Source organism: Hylobates moloch, unplaced genomic scaffold (assembly GCF_009828535.3).
Source record: "Hylobates moloch isolate HMO894 unplaced genomic scaffold, HMol_V3 SCAFFOLD_15, whole genome shotgun sequence".
Taxonomy (NCBI): Eukaryota; Metazoa; Chordata; class Mammalia; order Primates; family Hylobatidae; genus Hylobates; species Hylobates moloch.
In genome coordinates, this window is record NW_026652290.1 from 46,561,203 (window position 1) to 46,580,772 (window position 19,570).

The following is a 19,570-nucleotide window of genomic DNA, read 5'->3' on the forward strand; positions in this document are numbered from 1 at the left end:
TCTCTTTTGCTCACGTGTACTTCCTCATTTCTGTGCACTAAACGTGTGTTACTCGTATTTAAATAAGTAATCAAAGTTTGTGAGATTCCATGGCAGCTCCCTGCCCCTGACTGGGAGCCTGGGAGAGAAGGGCTGGCTCCATGGCTCCCAGGACCCCCAAGCTCAGCCCAGGGCAGTAGTTCAGGATGGTCTGCAGGGTGGGTGAGAGGCTCAGGGATGTCCTGCTGTCCCTGGTACGGTTATCAGGCAATTAGGGCCTTATGTGTGAATCAGGGCTGGGCCCACAGTAGAGCTCCTCCCCATTGCTGCCTCTGTGGCTTTCTCAGAGCCAGGGGATGAGAGAACACAATGGTAGAAGGCATGAGAGAACACAATAGTCCAGTTACAGTGGGGTGAGACAGGAAGTAGGGCCTCATCAAAGGGTGATTCAGAGATGAGGATCAGGGATACAGTGAAGAATAGTCTAGGGGTGCCCTGGCACCCTAGGTCTGGTGGGAGCTGGCCATGGACCCCAGGGAGGGTCCAGGGCCAGCTCCTCCTGTAGGGGTCCAACCCCAGGGTGTGCAGAGAGGCCCCTGGCCACACTGCCTATGACCGTGTTGTGAAGCTCAGTGGAGGCTGTGCCTAGGCCTGCCCACAGCCTTTCCTCCCGACTCACCTGAGCCCAGCATCTATGTTGGGGGCTCCTGGTTCCACAGAGGCTGCATTGAGGAAGGGCTGGTCTCTCCAGGGCCTCACTGCTTCTCCCTTCTCCTTCTCCCTCCAATTTAGGCTGTTGGAAAGAATGCTTTCCCCTGGGATGGCTTTCTAACCACCCCATCAGCAGCAAGATGGACACAGCCCTCACCCGAGCACCTGCCGCTTAGGCGATTTTGTATCTTCTGACTCGGGTGCACTAGTGGTGGGGGAACTCAGGTCCCAGCTTCCTGGTTAGTACTAAAAGCCCTTGCGGACTTGGGAAATAAGCAGCTTTGGCCCCAAGTGCTCCACTCCCACCCCCTCTCTCTTCTCAATTATTGTCATAATTAAGCCAATCATTGGCTACCGCTATTGTTTTTATTTGTGTGTATGATAAAAACGCTGTAGTTTGAAGATAAGATTTCCCCTAGGAAAAACAAAAACATACCAAGCCTCTTCCTCAGCCCAGGACGGGATGAAGATGCTGAATCTGCCTGTTGAACAGATGGAGAAATAGATGCATGGAAGAAAGGACTATTCTAAGCCAGGAGTGGACACGACAGCTCCCCTTCCCCAGCAGGATCCCAATAAACAATTTATCATCAGACCCGCTGGTCAGCCCCTGCCTCCTCCCACCCCAGCCCTGTGTGGGAGAGCAGGTGGGGTTCAGGATCCAGCCCTGGAGCTGGGCAGAGGAGGCGAGGAAGCCACTGCTCTAATTGAATTCCCTAGAAAAGCCCAGCAAGCAGGCAGGTGGGGGCTGCTTACAAGCATGGGTGCCCCTGGGGCAGCCACTAAGGGCCTTGGGGGGCGGGGCAGGCCGCCCAGCTGGAGGGCTTTTGGAAGTGGGAATGGGAGGCCAAGGGGGGTCCTGGCCCCTCCTTTTCCTCACATCTTTCTGGGCACACCTGCGCTTTCTCTGCTCCTGTTGACCCGTGGCACCCTCTGACCTCCGTGGAGAATTCTTTGTTTGACCAGGAGAAGCTGCTCCTGGTTGCCCTGGAAACACCTCCTGGGGCCACGTGCTCACCCGGACTCACGCATCTCCAGAAGATCGATGTTCCCCAAACCCCACAGCCCCAAGGTGGGGAAAAGGCGGGGAGAGGCGGAGACCTCAGCAAGGGGAGGAACTCTGCCCTCCAGAAAGCCCCTGGGCCCCTCTGGCTGCCTCACACAGCCATGCTGGGAATAGACCAGCAAGATGCTCAGACACTCTCAAGGAAACGGCAGGCAAGAAGACAGGCTCCTCTTCTTTCTTGCCTCTGCTATCCATGCCACACACTGAGAATGAGTTTTAAACCAACTCAAGGGGACAAAGACCCACTTACCAGACCATCAAGGCTACGGCACGGCCACTGTCGTAGTCAACATTTTGTATGGCAACAATGAAAAACTCACTTAGGTCAGCTGAAGGATTTGAAACATGAGGATTTATTATACAGATACAAGGGCACTTTCGGGGTCCAAGGGCCCTCAGGAGGGCTCAGATCCTGGAAAATGAAATCCATCAAGTGCCCCCATGTCTGTCTCAGACCCTCTCTCTGGGACGGGGCCTCTCCCCAGTGCACGTTGGCCTCCTCTGCAGAGCAGACTCTCCTCATCCAACATGGCAGAGAGGGCTGCCCTGCCGATCTGAGTCTATGTGTTCTCCCAGGTGGTCCACTATGAGTCCCACCAGCACCACAGGCCACACTATCCATCCTAGTAGGACGAAACTGATGGTCCCAACCGGAGGCAGGGTCTCCCAGTCCACCAGGGCCCTCTGGCTGCAACAGCCTTACATGGAGCAAGCATAGTGGCTGGGCCCAAGCTTGTGGCATGTGATGGCCATGGGGGAACAGGCCTCTGGGATGCCTTTCTGGGAATATTTTGGAACATTTTGACCACCACGCTCCCAGAATGTGGGTCCCTGCCTGACCTCTTGTCCCTCGTTCTGGCATGCAGCCACACATCCAGCCTTCCAGCACCCCTCCTGAGTATTGCTTCAGAAAGGACCATCATGAATGCAGATGGACCCCGGGCTCCCCTGCTTCAAACCTCCTAGTGGCTTCTACACTGGACTCCTTAATTTGTCTCCAGGGCCCTCCAACATTGGAGCCCTTCTCAGTTCCCCTGGCTAGTTCCTCCAGTCCTCTTCTCACCCTACCACACTCCCCTCCATCCTGGCCCTGCTCATGATTCCCCTTCTTTATCCCCAGCCTCCACGTTCACCCAATTTCTGCTCATCCTTTAAGCTTGGCTCAGTGGTCACCTTCTCTAGGACCCTTAGGCTGAGTGAGGGGTCCTTTCAAGGCATCCCTTAATATGAAACCTGCCCCCATATTACCCGTTTACCTGTCTGTCTCCCCCACATAGACAGGATTGAGTTTTACTTACCATCACATCCTCTTCAGCCCTGAACACAGAACTCAGCATATTCTCAGCATATTCTCCAGTCTCAAAAACTTTGGAAAAGCACATCTGAATACATTTAAAGATAACATTTGTTCCCCATAAGGGCCATGAACATAAACAAACCAAAACCCCTGGCCGGGTGCAGTGGCTCACACCTATAGTCCCAGCCCTTTGGGAGGCCAAGCCAGGCAGATGACTTGAGGCCAGGAGTTCCAGCCCAGCCTGGCCAACATAGTGAAACCCCATCTCTACTAAAAATACAAACATTAGCTGGGTTGGTGGCAGGCGCCTGTAATCCCAGCACTATGGGGGCCAGGGTGGGTGGATCGCTTGAGCCCAGGAGTTCAAGACCAGCTTGGCCAACATGGTGAAACCTTGTCTCTACCAAAAATACAAAAAAAAAAAAAAATTAGCCAGTCTCATAACCTGGTCTTTAAATAAATAAACAGATTTTTTAAAAAGAAGAAGAATGAATGGGTGAATCCCCAAACTAAAACTCTGTGCTGCTGTGATGAGCCTGGCGAGGAAGGGCGAGGTGGGTGGGGTGGGAAAGGGAAGAGGCTCTTCAGTGAGCCCTGGGACCTTCTTCATGAGCCTCTCCAAGCAGTAAGGATGGGATGCAACCCAAACAGAGGCTGCCCAAGTGTGGAAGTGTGTGAGGGTTTCAGCAAAGTGTCAAGAGTCCCCATGATGGCAACGGCAGGCCAGTAAGGCTTCACCACGGCTACCTGGCAGGGACTAGAAGGCCACGGGACATCAGGGCCTCAGGGATCTTTGTTAGAAGTGGTCAGAGTCATCGCTTCTCGGCCTTTTGGCTAAGATCAAGTGTAGAAGTGGTCAGAGTCGGGAGGGCAGGGGCCCTGCAGGCAGGGGTGGCTGTGCTCTGGTTCCCTGTGGTAGAGTGAGCTTCTAGAAAAAGCAGGCCACAATCAAACAGATCCTCCAGAAACACCTACTGTAGGAAGGCTTCTGGTCAACTAAAAACTTCAGTCCTTGCAGCCCAGGCCCACGGGATAGGCTATGCCTTCTCTCAATGGCCGGTGAGTCCCCTCAATGAGTACTCTCTGCTCCCTCTCCATGGTCCATGGCCAGGTGAGTGCTCTTCCCCTGTCTCCATGGTTGGGTGAGTCCCCTCTGCCCCCTCTCCATGGCCTCTGTGTCAAATGGGAAAGCAGCATCTTCCAGCCTGACCCAGATCTCCTCATTGCCCAGAGCCTCCCCGGCTGCCCTCTCTCTCCAAGATCAGCAGGGTGCTTGTCTCAAGGTTAGGTTCAGGCCACATCTGACACTGGCATCAGCTGCCCCTCTCCCTGGGGTCCTGGAGCCCTGAGCCCTGGGGAGGAGACAGAGACAGAAGTCTGGTGTGCAGAACCTTGAGGCTGCTGAGGCCACAGGTGGTCTGGTAGCATCACGGAGCCCCCCAGAACTGGACTTAGAAATGACAGTGGACACACGTTGGCCAAAAGCCGCTGGGCCTAACCTGACACCTTCTCCCCTTCAGTCTCTTCCCCCACATTCAGTGGAAGGAGAGGTCATTGGTGTTCCCCCTTTGGAGGGGCCATGTGTCTGTTTCTGCCTCTTGGGGGCTCACAACAGCACTGCCCATCAAACTCTCCCGAGCACTGTGGGGCCCCCGGAGTCTCCTGATGTGACCTGCTCAGGTCCTCAGGAACTCTGCACTAACAAGCTGAAACAGACAGACTTTCTATTGCACCCTTTGTCCTTGAGATAGTTCTGGGAGTCCAGGGTGGAAGAGCAGAGGCTTCTCATCAGTGGGGCCCGAGAAGAGGTAGGGCTAGGCCTAAAGATGAGCCTGCCCAACCACAGCCCGGAACCTGGGATGGGGGTGCCATGCTGGGGTGAAACATGAGACCCAAAGCCTGAAGGAAGTTTCTGGTGGCCCATTACCTACTCTGATCACAGCCTGTCCTGCTCAGCACCTGGAAACCAGTCTCCTCAGCGGGGCCTACTGCACAGAACCAGGGGGAAAGTGTGTGGTCTCGATGGCAGGAGGAGGCCTGGAAGGGATCTGGAGAGACTGGAACAGGGCTCACACCCACTGCCCGAAAGGGAGGCAGGAGGATGAAATGGCCAACTCAAGGATTCCCAGACTCACAACTGTTTGTGGAAACAGAAAGACCATAAAGGATTAGCTGACCACAAGTTATCGTAAGTTAATAATGTGGCGAGACGCCCAGGATGCTTTTGTAAGGCTAGATGGCCCTGGAGGTCAAAGGTCTGGCAGCTGGGGCCTGTGCCATGGTCCTGTACTACCCAGCCCTGCTCTGCAGCTTGGACTCCCTCTCAGGACAGTGACAGCGAGATGAGGCAGGGCCAGGAGCACTGAGCCAGGACAAGAGCCGCCCCCAAGGGTCAGGAGACAGAATGGGAAGGTCAGGGGAAAGCGGCGTTGGCTTCCCATCTTCCACACTGAGAGGAGCCAGAGATCTGACCCTACCCTGCCTCCTCCCCCACTTCTTACCTACATTCTCTGCCTTACAGACCCGGCCACCTACGCCTGGTTCAAGGCATGGAAGAACGAGGGCAGGCACTTTGGCGCAGCCCTCCAGGGTCCCACTCCCAGCAGCATTCCCTTTCCTACGCAGCTGGTGCACTCTGTAGACCAAAAGTGCATGCTCTCCGCAGACCACAGGAGAGGACATAGGACACCTGACACCCAAGAGCCCCAGGTGCTCCCACACCCACCGCGCAGACCCCTCAGAAGTGGAGCCACGTGGCATCTCCCAGGAAGCAAGAAGGGCCTGGACCATTGCTTTCTGAGGCTCTTTGAAAGGAAAGGCCTTTCCTCTCTGGGTGGGCTGCAAAGGAAGCTCATCTCTCACCCCCATGTCTCCGCCTGGCTGCCTGTCAGAATCACCTGCGGATCTCTGGCTCATGCCCCAGAGCTCCCAAATTCTAATCTCTAGAAGTGGAGTTCAATGTTTGTGAGTTTTGTGAGCTTGCCAGGATGTTCTGATGGGCCAGGAGGCCCGAGAGGCACTGCCAGGGCAGCCCCAGGCCCCCCTCACAGGACACAGCTCTTATCCTGTAGGGCAGGGGCACCCCCACCTCATAGGCTCCTGACCTTTCTATGTAGGCTGGTGAGGGGGCGTCAGGATCCCTTTCCTGTCTGTGGCCATCTCTCCTCCCACCTTCCACATCCACTGCAGCCTGTACCCTAAGAATAAGTAGCCTTTGCGCCAGGCCCCAGGGACCAACACACACAGGTAAGAAATAGGCATGAGAAAGGAGGGTGGGAGACGGTGGGTGCCCTCCACGCTCTCACAAGGGGTGGGGCGGGAAGCAGCTGGGTGGCCGGGAGGAGCCTAGGCTGCAGATGGGCCCCAGAACATATCTCAGGAAGGCTTCAGCTAGTTGGGGGGCAGCTGGAATTTAGGGTGTAACACCCACTGTCGGCATGTGTAGAGATGCAGACGCTCCCTGCCAAGGTCTGGGCAGCCTGTGGGGTGCTCTGGGGGACCACTGGGGGCCAGCAAGGCTACGTGGAGCTCTTAGGGATGGACTACCAAGCTGGCAGGAAAACAGATGAAGTCAGTGACCAAAGCAGTTCCGCTGCAGTGAATGCCTGCCTCACTCTAGCTGATCATCCCAAATGCAGAGGACAGCAGAGAAAGGACCTCAAAATCAAGACAGCAGTGGAGCAGTGACATCCAAGTGCAGAGGACAGTGGAGCAGGGCCCCCCAAATGCACAGGAGAGTGGATTATCAATGCATTAGAAAGACAGGGAGTGTTGGAGCCATTCCTTCCAGAAGCACAGGACTCACTTGGGAAGTGGAAGGATCGCTTGAGGTCAGGAGTTCGAGGTTACAGTGAGCTATGATTGAATGCGTCACTGCACTGCAGCCTCAGTGACAGAGTAAGATCCTGTCTCAAAAAAATAAAGAAGCATATGACGTGGAACAGCAGCTCCAAATGCAGACGACTTTGGATCGGTGACATCCACATAAACTCAGAGGACAAGAGCTCCAATGTCTCCAAATGTAGAGGGCTGTGGGTGGAGCCTCTGACACAGGGTATGTTAGGCTGTTTTTGCATTACCATAAAGGCATACCTGAGACTGAGCAATTTATAAAGAAAAGAGGCTGGGCATGGTGGCTCACACCTGTAATCTCAGCACTTTGGGAGGACAATCACTTAAGGTCAGGAGTTTGAGACCAGCCTGGCCAACATGGTGAAACCCTGTCTACTAAAAATACAAAAATTAGCCGGGCATGGTGTTTCACGCCTGTAGTCCCAGCTACTCAGGGGGCTAAGGCAGAAGAATCATTTGAGCCCAGGAGGTTGAGGTTGCAGTGAGCCGAGATCACACCACTGCACTACAGCCTGGGTGACAGAGCGAGACTTTGCCTCAAAAACAAAAAGAAAGAAAATAAAAGAGATGTAACTGGTCCATGGTTCTGTGGGCTGTACACAAAGCAGGGTGCCAGCATTTGCTCAACTTCTGGGGAGGACTCAGAGAGCTTTCACTCCTGGTGGGGGGTGAAGGGGGAGCAGGCAGGTCACATGGCGAGAGCGGGAGCAAGAGAGAGAAGGGGGAGGTGCCAGACACCTTTAAACAACCAGATCTCTCGTGAACTCACAGCGAAAACTCACTCATTACCAAGGGGACGGCGCTAAGCCATCCATGAAGGATATGTCCCCATGATCCAGTCCTCCCACCAGGCCTCACCTCCAACATTGGGGATTACACTTCAATATGAGATTTGGAGGGGACATAGATCCAAGCCAAACCACAGGGTAAATGGGGCGGTGTCCCCAAAGGCAGATCACAGTGAAATGCCTCCAAATGTAGAAGAGAGTGGAGCCGTGCCTTCCACATGCAGGGGACAAGGGGCAGGCCCATGGAAACGCACAGTGGAGTGGGGCAGTTCCACCAAAGGCAGAGGACAGGGCAGCTGTGCCTTCCAAATGCACTGGGCAGGGGAGCAGTGACTCCAGATGAAAGTGAGAGAGCAGCAGAGGCAGCCAAGTGCAAGGGGCATGGGAGCCCTGCCTCCCAATACAAGTGTGGGTTGTGAGCCTTCCACATACAGAGCAAAGAGGGAATGCTGTCTCTTTAAATACATAAGACTGCCAAGCAGTCCCAGGTCAGTGCAGACAACAGGGGAGCACTGACTCCAAAGGGAAGCAGTAGTTGTGGCGCAGTGCCTCAGCCTGCAAAGGGCAGGGAGGCAGTGGCTCCACAGCAGAAGACAGGGTTTGTGCCTGCAGATAAAGATGATGGTAGAGAAGAGAGCAGCAGAAGAGTGTCCCCCAAACACACAAGCAGAGCAGTGCCTTCCACATCCACAGAAGGATGGAACAAGGGCTTCTCACTGCAGAAAACACTGGAATGTTTCCTTCCAAATGCAGAGAACGTTGGAGCCGTGCCTCCAGCTGGAGTACAGTAAGCAGTAACATCCAAATGCCGAGTACAGCAGAACAGTTCCCCCAAATGCAGAGACGGCAGAGCAGTGCCTTCCTAATATGTCAGACAGTGCATCAGCGACTTCCCAATGCAGAAGACAGTGCAGCAGCACTTCCAAATGCAGAACAGTGTGGATCAAGGGCCTCCAAATGCAAAGGCCACGTGATCTTCCCTCAGACTTTTATAACCAGCCAAATTACCATTTCAGTGGCATAAAGTGGCAATATTAGACCTAAAGGACCTAAAACATTAATATATCCTGCATTCTTTTTGTAGAACTTCCTAGAGGATGTATTCCTCAAAAATGGTGGCACAAGCCAAGAATAAGAAAGATATAGGAATCAGGAAACAGTGAATCGATGCCAAAAGAGAGGCAGAGACACTTCAGGATGACGACCAGCTGTTTACATAACTTGGAGACCACCCAGACCAGATTAGAGTGGGAAAGGAGCGGTGTGTGTGTGGGGGGGGGGCGTGGAAGGGAAGGAGGGATACCTGGGGATAGGGATTCTAGAATAAAGGAAAACTCTGTAGAAGGTGCCTGATGCAGTATTGGAAATAAAGATATGTGTCTAGTAAATTATGCAAGTTACCAAACAGGGAAATTTTATAACATGGACTAAGAAAAGAGATGCAATCATAGCACACCTGCAAGAGTTAGGCCAACGCTGGAGGTGGAATTCATTCATATTATAGCAATTGTGGCCTGGCGCGGTGGCTCACACCTGTAACACACCCTAGAACTTTGGGAGGCCGAGGTGGGCAGATCACCTGAGGTCAGGTGTTGGGGACCAACCTGGCCAACGTGGGGAAATCCCATCTCTAGTAAAAATACAAAAATTAGCTGGGTGTGGTGGTGCGCGCCTGTAATCCCAGCTACTCAGGAGGTTGAGGCACAATAATCGCTTGAACCCAGGAGGCGGAGGTTGCGGTGAGCCAAGATGGCACCACTGCACTCCAGCCTGGGCGACAGATAGAGACTTTCTCAAAAAAAAAAAAAAAAAAAAAAAAAACCCAAAGAAGCAAAAAATAAAAACAAACATATTAAAGCAATTGTAGTGTGATGAAAAAGGATGAAGGAGCTACATTTGATTCTCTCATAATAGAAAGTTAATATGCAATGTCTGTGTTCACAAATCTAGATACAGCAACATTTTTTAGAGATATGGAGGTAATATCAGAAAAAATAATTAAGAGAAGAAAGTGCGATTACAGGCAGCAAGGGCAGGGCGGGGTTTTGCTGATTTTTCAGTATAGTTCTTTTTGTACTGTTTTACTTTTTACCAAATGCATTTGTTATTTTGCCAAAAATTTAATATTTTACATGAAAGTGATCAGGTTTCTGTATTCATTTTCTATTATTTCTGAAAGAAATCCCCACAAGCTTAGTGGCTTCACGCCATGCAAATGTATGATCTAATTGTTCTGTAGGTAGGAAGTTGGGTAGCTCGGCTGGTTCCTCTGCTCTGAGTCTCACAAGACTAAAATCAAGGTGTGGGTTGATGGCTTGGGCTCTGATCTGGAGGCTCTGTGGTAGAATCTAGGTTTTGGAAGTATCCAGGTCCTTGTAGCTGTAGGACTGAGGCCCCTGTTTTCTTGCTGGCGTTAGCCATGGGTGCATCCAATCCTCCTCACCTTTTGAATCTCTCTGACTCCTGAATCTGCCATATTCTCTCATCTTTTCTGCCTCATCTCTTTGACTGACTCATCCGCTTCCTAATCTGTATTTAATGACTCACACTGGAACCAATTACATATTTCAGGATGATCCCCTATCTTAAAGTCTGCTGGTTAGTAACCGTAATTACATCTGCAAAGTCCTGTCACAGCCGTACCTTGAATGACATTTGATTGAATAGCCAAGGGACAGGAGTCCTCCAGGGACATCTTTAGAATTCTGCCTATAATAGCTTTCTTGATTATAAATCTCCTTATTGTCTTTAATTTGCTACTATAACTTCTGAGTCTCCCAGAAGGGGGATTTCTGTGTCAAGTATCTCTTGGATTAGGTTCAGTTGAATATGTCAGAAAACTCCAAATAACAGTGGGGAAACCTAAGCCGAAATATATTTCCTCTCACATAAAATGAGACTGGAGGTTGAAAATCTAGGGCTGTCCCAGCAGCATCATAAATGTCAACAACCCCTGCTCCTTCTCTCTTTCTGCTCTGTCATCCTAAGGCAGTCTCTAACCTTGTGGTTACTTCAAGGAACAAAATGGCTGCAGAAGGTCTAGTCATCACATCCACATCCCAGGCTCAGAGATGGCTGAGAGGAGCTGTATCCCTCCTGGTCTCCACCTCCTTTAAACAGCCTTCCCAGAGGTCATCCCCAGATCTTGAACTCACATCTTATCAGCCAGAACTTGGCCATAAGGCCACACATAGCTACAAGTAGGGTGGGAAACATGAACTTTCGGCCAGGCACTCTGCTGCCTAGAATAAAGCCAGAGCTCTGTGGCTCAGGGAGAAGGGAGTGTAGACACTGTGTGGATGCAGCCTTCAATGCCATCCTCTGTGTCTCGAGGTTATTTGACTATAGATGCATTTTGTTCTGAGTGTACCAAGCAAATTCTCCCTGTCAGAGCACAGCTCAGAAAGTGTGGCTGTTCTCCCTCACTTCTCCCTCACTTGCATTCTGGCTGCCTAATACATTTAAGTTTTACTCTCCTAGCCCTCAGTTAGTAAAATTATTTTAGAAGCAAATGACTTAGTACTGAAGAAAATAAAAATACATATCCATAAGTTGTGTTGTATTAAAATAGGATCCTGCGCTTGTGAAGCGTAAACGAAATAATTCATGTCTTCTCTTTTCCCTTTCATTCTTGTTTTACTCTGCTGGTACTTAAATATGTTAGAGCGTGCACTGACTGGCACCACACATCCATGTAGCTCTGAAGGAGAAGGGGAGCCCCCAGCGCCTGCATGGGGCGCATTCCTACCAGCCTTGGCCCTGGAACTTGATGCATGACCAGACGCAAATGAGGAACTCCAGGGACTTCTGCCTGGAGGTCCCCAGGCCCTCCCCTTTCATATCCAACCAGATGGCTCAGCCCATCCCACAGCATCCCTCCCACCTCCTTGCAAGGCAACTTCCTCTATCGAAGACCTCAGCACAGTAGAGGATTCTCTAGTGTCCCTTTGCTCACTTTGCTGCTGGTCACAACCTGGAATCTGGGAGCCAGTCCCTGTCCTTTGTCCCTGAATCTCCACTAAAAGAATTGTGGAGGCCAGTCATGGTGGCTCACGCCTGTAATCCCAGCACTTTGGGAGGCTGAGGCGGGCAAATCACCTGAGGTCAGGAGATCGAGACCAACCTGGTCAACATGGTGAAACCCCGTCTCTACTAAAACTATAAAAATTAGTTGGGCATGGTGGCGTGCGCCTGTAATCCCAGCTACTCAAGAGGCTGAGGCAGGAGAATCGCTTGAACCCAGGGGGTGAAGGTTGCAGTGGGCTGAGATCACACCATTGCACTGCAGCCTGGGCAAAAAGAGCAAAACTGTCTCAAAAAAAAAAAAAAAAAAAGAATTGTGTAAGGGTCTTTGACAAATGGTTGGGGGTAAGGAAGGTAAGTGCCACAGAGGAAGGAATGTCACTCATCACGTTCCTTCTGATGCCCTAACAGGTGTCCACGGTGGGGAATCTCTCTGGGCTCTGCCTGCCTGCAGGGCCTCCCTTTTCTGGGTTGTTGTGAGTCTCCTCCTGTCTCAGATCCTGGCACTGAAAACTCAAACTTGTAGCCTGATGATAACATCATATAGGGTTCTGTCTGGGGCTGGAATGTGAGCCCTCTCCATGTACACAACCCTTTGCAGGTCACTGTTGGAGGGATGCCTAGAGGACACTGCACACTCGGAGAGAACAACCTGGGCTGCAGGCCACCCTCACCTTCTCATTTGGGATTCATGAACCACTGAGGACCCCAGTCTTCCATGTGCCAAAGCGGGGTTTGGCCTTGCTGACCTCTGAGATTGACCCCTGGTTTCACCAATCAGCTGCTGGTGATCCCACCTCCCATGATGCAGGAAGCAGGCGCTTCCTGAGCAGCATTCTTGCAGATGAGGCAGGGCCCGAGACAGCAGAGGCAGAGGCAGCAGTTTGCCTGGGCCCAGGGAGACAGAAATCGGCCCTTTACTCTTGCAATCAGTCTTCTTGTCCCCAGAGGGAGAGAGGATGAGAACCCAGGAAACTGGCTTCATTGTCAAGGTTTCCGTGGAGACTGGCAATGTCCTAGGGGGACCTGTGGTGTAAATTACAACCTGGTGAAGTAGACTACTCTAGGATGTCCAGGAATGCACTTTGGTGAGGAAGGCAGTGCCCCCAAATGAAGATCAGGCCTTTGATAAGAAGAGGAGACAAAGTAGGAATTGTGAGTGTCAGCAGAATGGAGCCCAAGAAGAAGAGCTGAGGGGGATGGCTGGCATTCAGGATGTAGGCTAGATCAGGGAGCAGGCAGGTAACACGGAGGCCAGACACACTGTTTCAAAGTCAGTGTGAAGCAAGGAGGTGGCAAACCCAGGAAGGGACAGAAGGTCAGCAAAAAAGGGTGGGTGTATGTTTGGCGCCCAGCAGGAACTAGATGAGCTGGTGAGTACAGATGCAGAAACAAAGCACGGCAGGTGAGTACATGTTGCAACAGGCAGCAGGCTGCTGGGAGAAGCCCCAGAAGCATAAAGCAGAAACTCAGACATGGGCCAGCTGGAAGAAGGAGCCTTGGCTCTGTGATATGTTGGGAGCCATGCAGCAGCTGGACCTGGGTGTGAATCTTGGAGACAGAAGCTTCCCAGGGCACCTCCAGGATCCAGGTTTCACCTAACCAAAGCTCTGACAAGAAGCCCCAGGGTTAAGTGCGGCTCCTCCCGGGTGGTGTCAGGCTCCCCAGGAGCACTCCTGTGGGAAGAATAGCCTTTGCTTCAGGTGGGGTGGGGAACAGGTGGAATCCCCTCCTAGGACTCTCTCTCCAGGAAAATCACTGTGATTCAGCAGTGCTGCTCCTCTACAGAGAAGCCCAGCACCTCTGCACTTAAAAGTTAGCCAAAGGCAGCAGACTGCCTGTCCTGGAGCCCAGGGCTCAGGTTTAGCCTACATTACCATGAAGAATAGCTCACAAGTGAAGCCATTGGATCATAACACTCGCCTCCCACTGGTGCCCCCACAATCAAGTTCTGTCCCAATGTTTGTTGGCACCACAGCCAAGACAATACTCCATGTTTACTTTCCTCTCCCAGATGCTGGGGAAGATTGCATATTCCAGCCTCCGTTGTAGTTGGCTCACGGCCATGTGGCTAATTCTGATGAGCAGGCTGTAAGTAAAAGTAAAGTGGGTTATTTCTTGGCTGAAGCACAGCAAAGTAGGTGTGAGGTCACCTGGCTTCCTTCTCTGTGGGAAGACCCTGAAACCACGTGCTGAGATGGTGATGTGACAACATGATGGTGCCTCCATCTGCCTGGATCTCTGAGTCTTGTCAGAGCCGCCAAACTCAAGCCCCCAATCTCCCCCAAATACACACATACACACTCCAATTATATTTAAAATAGTTAGCTCTTCTTGTTGAATTGATCCCTTTACTATTATATAATGGTGCTGGGAAAATTGGCTAGCCATATGTAGAAAGCTGAAACTGGATCCCTTCCTTACACCTTATACAAAAATTAATTCAAGATGGATTAAAGACTTAAATGTTAGACCTAAAACCATGAAAACCCTAGAAGAAAACCTAGGCAATACCATTCAGGACATAGGCATGGGCAAGGACTTCATGTCTAAAACACCAAAAGCAATGGCAAGAAAAGCCAAAGTTGACAAATGGGATCTAATTAAACTAAAGAGCTTCTGCACAGCAAAAGAAACTACCATCAGAGTGAACAGGCAACCTACAGAACGGGAGTAAATTTTTGCAATCTACTCATCTGACAAAGGGCTAATATCCAGAATCTACAATGAACTGAAACAAATTTACAAGAAAAAAACAAACAACCCCATCAACAAGTGGGCAAAGGATATGAACAGACACTTCTCAAAAGGAGACATTTATGCAGCCAAAAGACACATGAAAAAATGCTCATCATCACTGGCCATCAGAGAAATGCAAATCAAAACCACAATGAGATACCACCTCACACCAGTTAGAATGGCGATCATTAAAAAGTCAGGAAACAACAGGTGCTGGAGAGGATGTGGAGAAATAGGAACACTTTTACACTGTTGGTGGGGCTGTAAACTAGTTCAACATTGTGGAAGTCAGTGTGGCAATTCCTCAGGGATCTAGAACTGGAAATACCATTTGACCCAGCAATCCCATTACTGGGTATATACCCAAAGGATTATAAATCATGCTGCTATAAAGAAACATGCACATGTATGTTTATTGCGGCACTATTCACAATAGCAAAGAATTGGAACCAACCCTAATGTCCAACAATGATAGACTGGATTAAGAAAATGTGGCACATATACACCATGGAATACTATGCAGCCATAAAAAATGATGAGTTCATGTCCTTTGTAGGGACATGGATGAAGCTGGAAACCATCATTCTCAGCAAACTCTCACAAGGACAGAAAACGAAACACTGCATGTTCTCACTCATAGGTGGGAACTGAACAATGAGAACACATGCACACAGGAAGAGGAACCTCACACACCGGGGCCCGCTGTGGGGTGTGGGAAGGGGGGAGGGACAGCATTAGGAGATATACCTAATATTAAATGATGAGTTAATGGGTGCAGCACACCAACATGGCACATGGATACATATGTAACAAACCTGCACATTGTGCACATGTACCCTAAAACCTAAAGTATAATAAAAAAAGAAAAGAGGTAAATTTGCCTCACTGAGAAATCCTTTGAGTGCTCGTTTTCTTTGCAACTCCGAACTCTTATTTCCAACACAGGCCAAGGTTTTTCCTTGTCCCTTCCTTTCCAAATTTGGATTGGAAGGAGGAAAACATTTGTAAGAATTAGGTCTTTTAATTGCAACACTTGTGAATTTGGTTCTGGGTACCCACTGGTCATTGACCCACAGCCTCCCATGAAGAGTCTTCATTTTCTTGTCTCTGACCTTTGAAAGTGTGATTTGTCACAGGGGGAAAATCCTAAGAAGAGATTCTCCTTTCATCTTGTTTCATGTCCTAAGAGCTTTGCTTTGTGACCAGCAAAAATATTCTCTGGTCTCTGTCAGAGAGGACGCAAGTGGTCAGTCTTCCATCAGGCGCCAGCCTGTGGCTAGGAGTCCAGAAGCTCTTGGGGAAGCTCATCCTAAAATCGGGGTCACAGTCCACAGGGGTCATTCGTCTCAGCCTTCCTTGCCTTGTTAACAATGATGGTCTCTGCTTTCCTAGGCTCTCATGGGGACAGTCTTTGCATTGGGGAGTTCCACATCCTTTGCACACTCTTCGGGGATGTCTCTGCCTCTATAGGTAGGCCAAGAAAGGCTAACTAATGTTAAGCCTAAAAAGGCTTATTGGCTTCGAGTCATAATTAAAGTAGGTGTACCTTTGAAGATTTGGATTTTTATATCTGAAAGGATTGTTTTAGAGAGTTCTTATCCTCAACAAATGTCTTATTGTTACCTATAAGAAGATTAGACTGAAAGGAAAAAGTGAATAAGGCCAAGGTGAGAATCAATGTTTATATAAATTAGTAAGTTTGTATTCCTGTATTTATACCTAACTCATGGCTAAGATTTAAGATGAAAACTGTAAGATCTCTGGTTGCATTTGTATGTTCATATCTACATATGTATGTTATGTATAGATGATTTTTTTTACCTCCAAATGGTGATTGCCAAAATTAATTTGTAAAAGAGCTCTGTTGAACTGGCTGAAAGAATAATAAGCATTTATGTCAATGCTTATTTAAGCATTTATTAATATGTAATATTAATTTATTATTTAAGCATTTATTACATAAATAATAAATATGTAATATTTATTTATATAAGCATTTATTTATTTTTTATATAAGCATTTATTTATTTACATAAGCATTTATAAATACGTTGAGACATTTCTCTTTTTCTTCCTATCTGATTCCTCCAGAATTCTGGAAACTTTGAGTATTCTTATTTTTATGGCCAGCTGCCTTCTCACAAGCACTGGAATGTCACAACGCCCCTTGGTATCTGTTTCTTCTCCTGAAAAATTGGGATATTCATAGTCCCTACCTCCTAGACCAGAAATGATATCACGTAGGTTCAACAATTAAAACAGTGCGTGATGCATGGTAAATGCTCAATACATGTGAATAATCATCAGTGGAGCCCAAGGCCCCCCGGTAAAATCGAAAGTCACAGAAGTACGTCTCTGTGGAGGGAAATCATTTCCATGTTTCCAAATCCCTCCACAGGGAATCATGCCGCACACAAGTCTTCCGTTTCGGGGAAGCTTACATGTTGGATTTGGGAGCTCTTCCTCCACCCAGCTTTCCATGGGGCCTCAGGCACAGTCTCTTGAATACCTGCAAAGGTGGCACATTTGTGCCCTAGATATAATTTTTGGAACAGATAAAAAATGTCCAACTAAGCCTGGTGAATGAGTATGAGTCATAGTCTGCTCAAAGACCACTGATGACACAATGACACCCGCTCTCCAGCTGCTCCAGAGAGCACCAGGGTCTCCTGAGAGCTGACCTTTCTCAGGCCCCTAGCTGATATGACACTGCCACCTGGTGAGGCTGAAGGGAACTACAGGGAAGTTCTTGAAGCAAATAAACCCCTAAAAAAAAGTAAAACCAAAGCTGAGCCCTGGATGACAGCCCTGAAGCCCAGTAATAGTGCAGAGAACTCCAGTTTCCCCTTTTGCCAAATGTTGCCCTGGAGTTAAATTAACTTGATCTACTCAGCCAACTTCAAGCTTTTGCTAGGCAGTTCATATTTCTGTCCTTCCTTTTTGTTTTACACTTGGAGCCATAATTTATACACACACTCTCGCATATTTATACGCATTTTAGGAAAATTTTATATATATTGCATATGTAAATCTTAACTACAATTTTGACAAACAGATACACAGTTGTATGCACACCCCAATCAGGACAAGGAACGTCATTGCCCTAGAAAGTTTGTTCTGCCCCTTCCCAGGCAGTCCCCCTCTAAGTATCAGTGACTCTTCTACTTTCTGTCACTATAGATCAGTGCTGACTTTTCCAGAGTTTCATATAAATGAAATAATGTAATATGTACTGTAGTGTTCTGACTTCTTTCACTCAACATGATGTTTTGAAATGAGCTCATTTGTTTTATTGTTGAGTAGTCCATTGTGTGAATACACTGTAATTTGTTTTTCTATTATACTGCTAATGGACATTTGGGCTGTTTCCAGTTGTGAAGAGCATTGCTAGGAACATGCTTGAAGAAGTCTTTTTTGTGAACATATGTGTTCATTTCTCTTGGGCAAACATCCAGGAGTCAGATTGCTGGGTCAATGGGTATCTTTATAAGAAATTATCAAACCATTTTCCAAAGTGGTAGTAGCATTTTTATCTTCCCACCAGTAGTAGTGTGAGACCTTCCTTATATTTTTTTAAGTTGGAAGGGGTCCAATTCTACATGAGCAGCAACATAAGTGCTAAGAAGCACGCACAGACACTATCGTGTCAGCACTGGGTGAAGTGGGCATTCTCTACAACTCCCCACACTTTAAAATGGAAATGCTGGATTAAAACATCATAAATCAGCTCATGAAAACATAAAAGCAACCCCCAGAGCTTTAAAAACACATAGTCATTCCTCACTAAAAGGAACCAAGGATCCTTGGCTGATTCCAGATTTGGTGCAAGGAAAGAACAAAGTGAGCCTGAAACCTCCATCCCATCGGAAGCATGGAGGCGCCCAGAGGCGGCGACGGAGGAGCCAGCGCAGAGGTCTGCCACTTCCCGTCTCACCATCGCTGAGTGCTGGGAGACAATGTTCCCAATCCAGACAGCTACCAGAGGACTTGCATTAAGAATACAGATAGAGAGGCCGGGCGCGGTGGCTCATGCTTGTAATCCCAGCACTTTGGGAGGCCGAGGCGGGCGGATCACGAGGTCAGGAGATCGAGACCACGGTGAAACCCCGTCTCTACTAAAAATACAAAAAATTAGCCGGGCGTGGTGGCGGGCACCTGTAGTCCCAGCTACTCGGAGAGGCTGAGGCAGGAGAATGGCGTGAACCCGGGAGGCGGAGCTTGCAGTGAGCCGAGATCGCGCCACTGCACTCCAGCCTGGGTGACAGAGCGAGACTCCGTCTCAAAAAAAAAAAAAGAATACAGATAGAGAGTAACTGTTGGAGGCCCACGCGGGGTGGGGAAGGGGGCGTGAGCGCCCCGTGTGGCTGAAGCGGGGGGAGGGGAGTTCCTGTCAGTTAGAGCAACAAGATGGCCGCGGTGGCAGCTCCGCACCTCAGCGCGACGGGCCGGGAGCCGCAGCCGCCGCCGCGCAGCCTTGAGCGCCGCCCGGACCGCCCCGACAGGGCAGTCCCAGCGCCCGCCGCGCTCCCGCCACCGTTACCGTTGCAGTCGCCGCGGGCCGCCCGAGCCGGAGGCGGAGGGAGCGGAGCGGCCCCGCGCCCAGCCGTCCGCTGATGCCGCAACCGCCGCCGCCGCCTAGGACCCGGGCCGCGCCGGAGCCCCGTCCCGCCCGGCGTGAGGAGGAGGACGCGTCGCAGCGTTGCCAGGGCCGGACCTGGACCTGCCGGGACGCGCCGCCGCCCGCGCCGGGACCTGAGTGGGCCCCCGGCGCTGAGCAGACCCCCGCCGCCCGCGCACTCCCAAGGCCCCTGGGCGGTTGTGTCGCCGTCGCCGCCAGGCCCGCGCCACCGGAGCCCCGCGGAGCCGCTACCGCCGGGGACGGAGCCCAGTTAAAACAACTTTGGCGGAGTAAGAGCCCTCGCATTCCAGGAGGAAAGAAAATCCATGGCAGTAGCCCTGACACAGACACTTCTGGTGGTTACCACTCAACTGGGGATTCAGCAACAGGTGTCTACAGGGAGGACCCTCCGTCAGCTACCCTGAAGGATCTGGAGGCTCCTCGCATGTTGAAGGAGGGGAAGCATTGGTTACAGAAACTCAGGAAGAGCTTGTTCA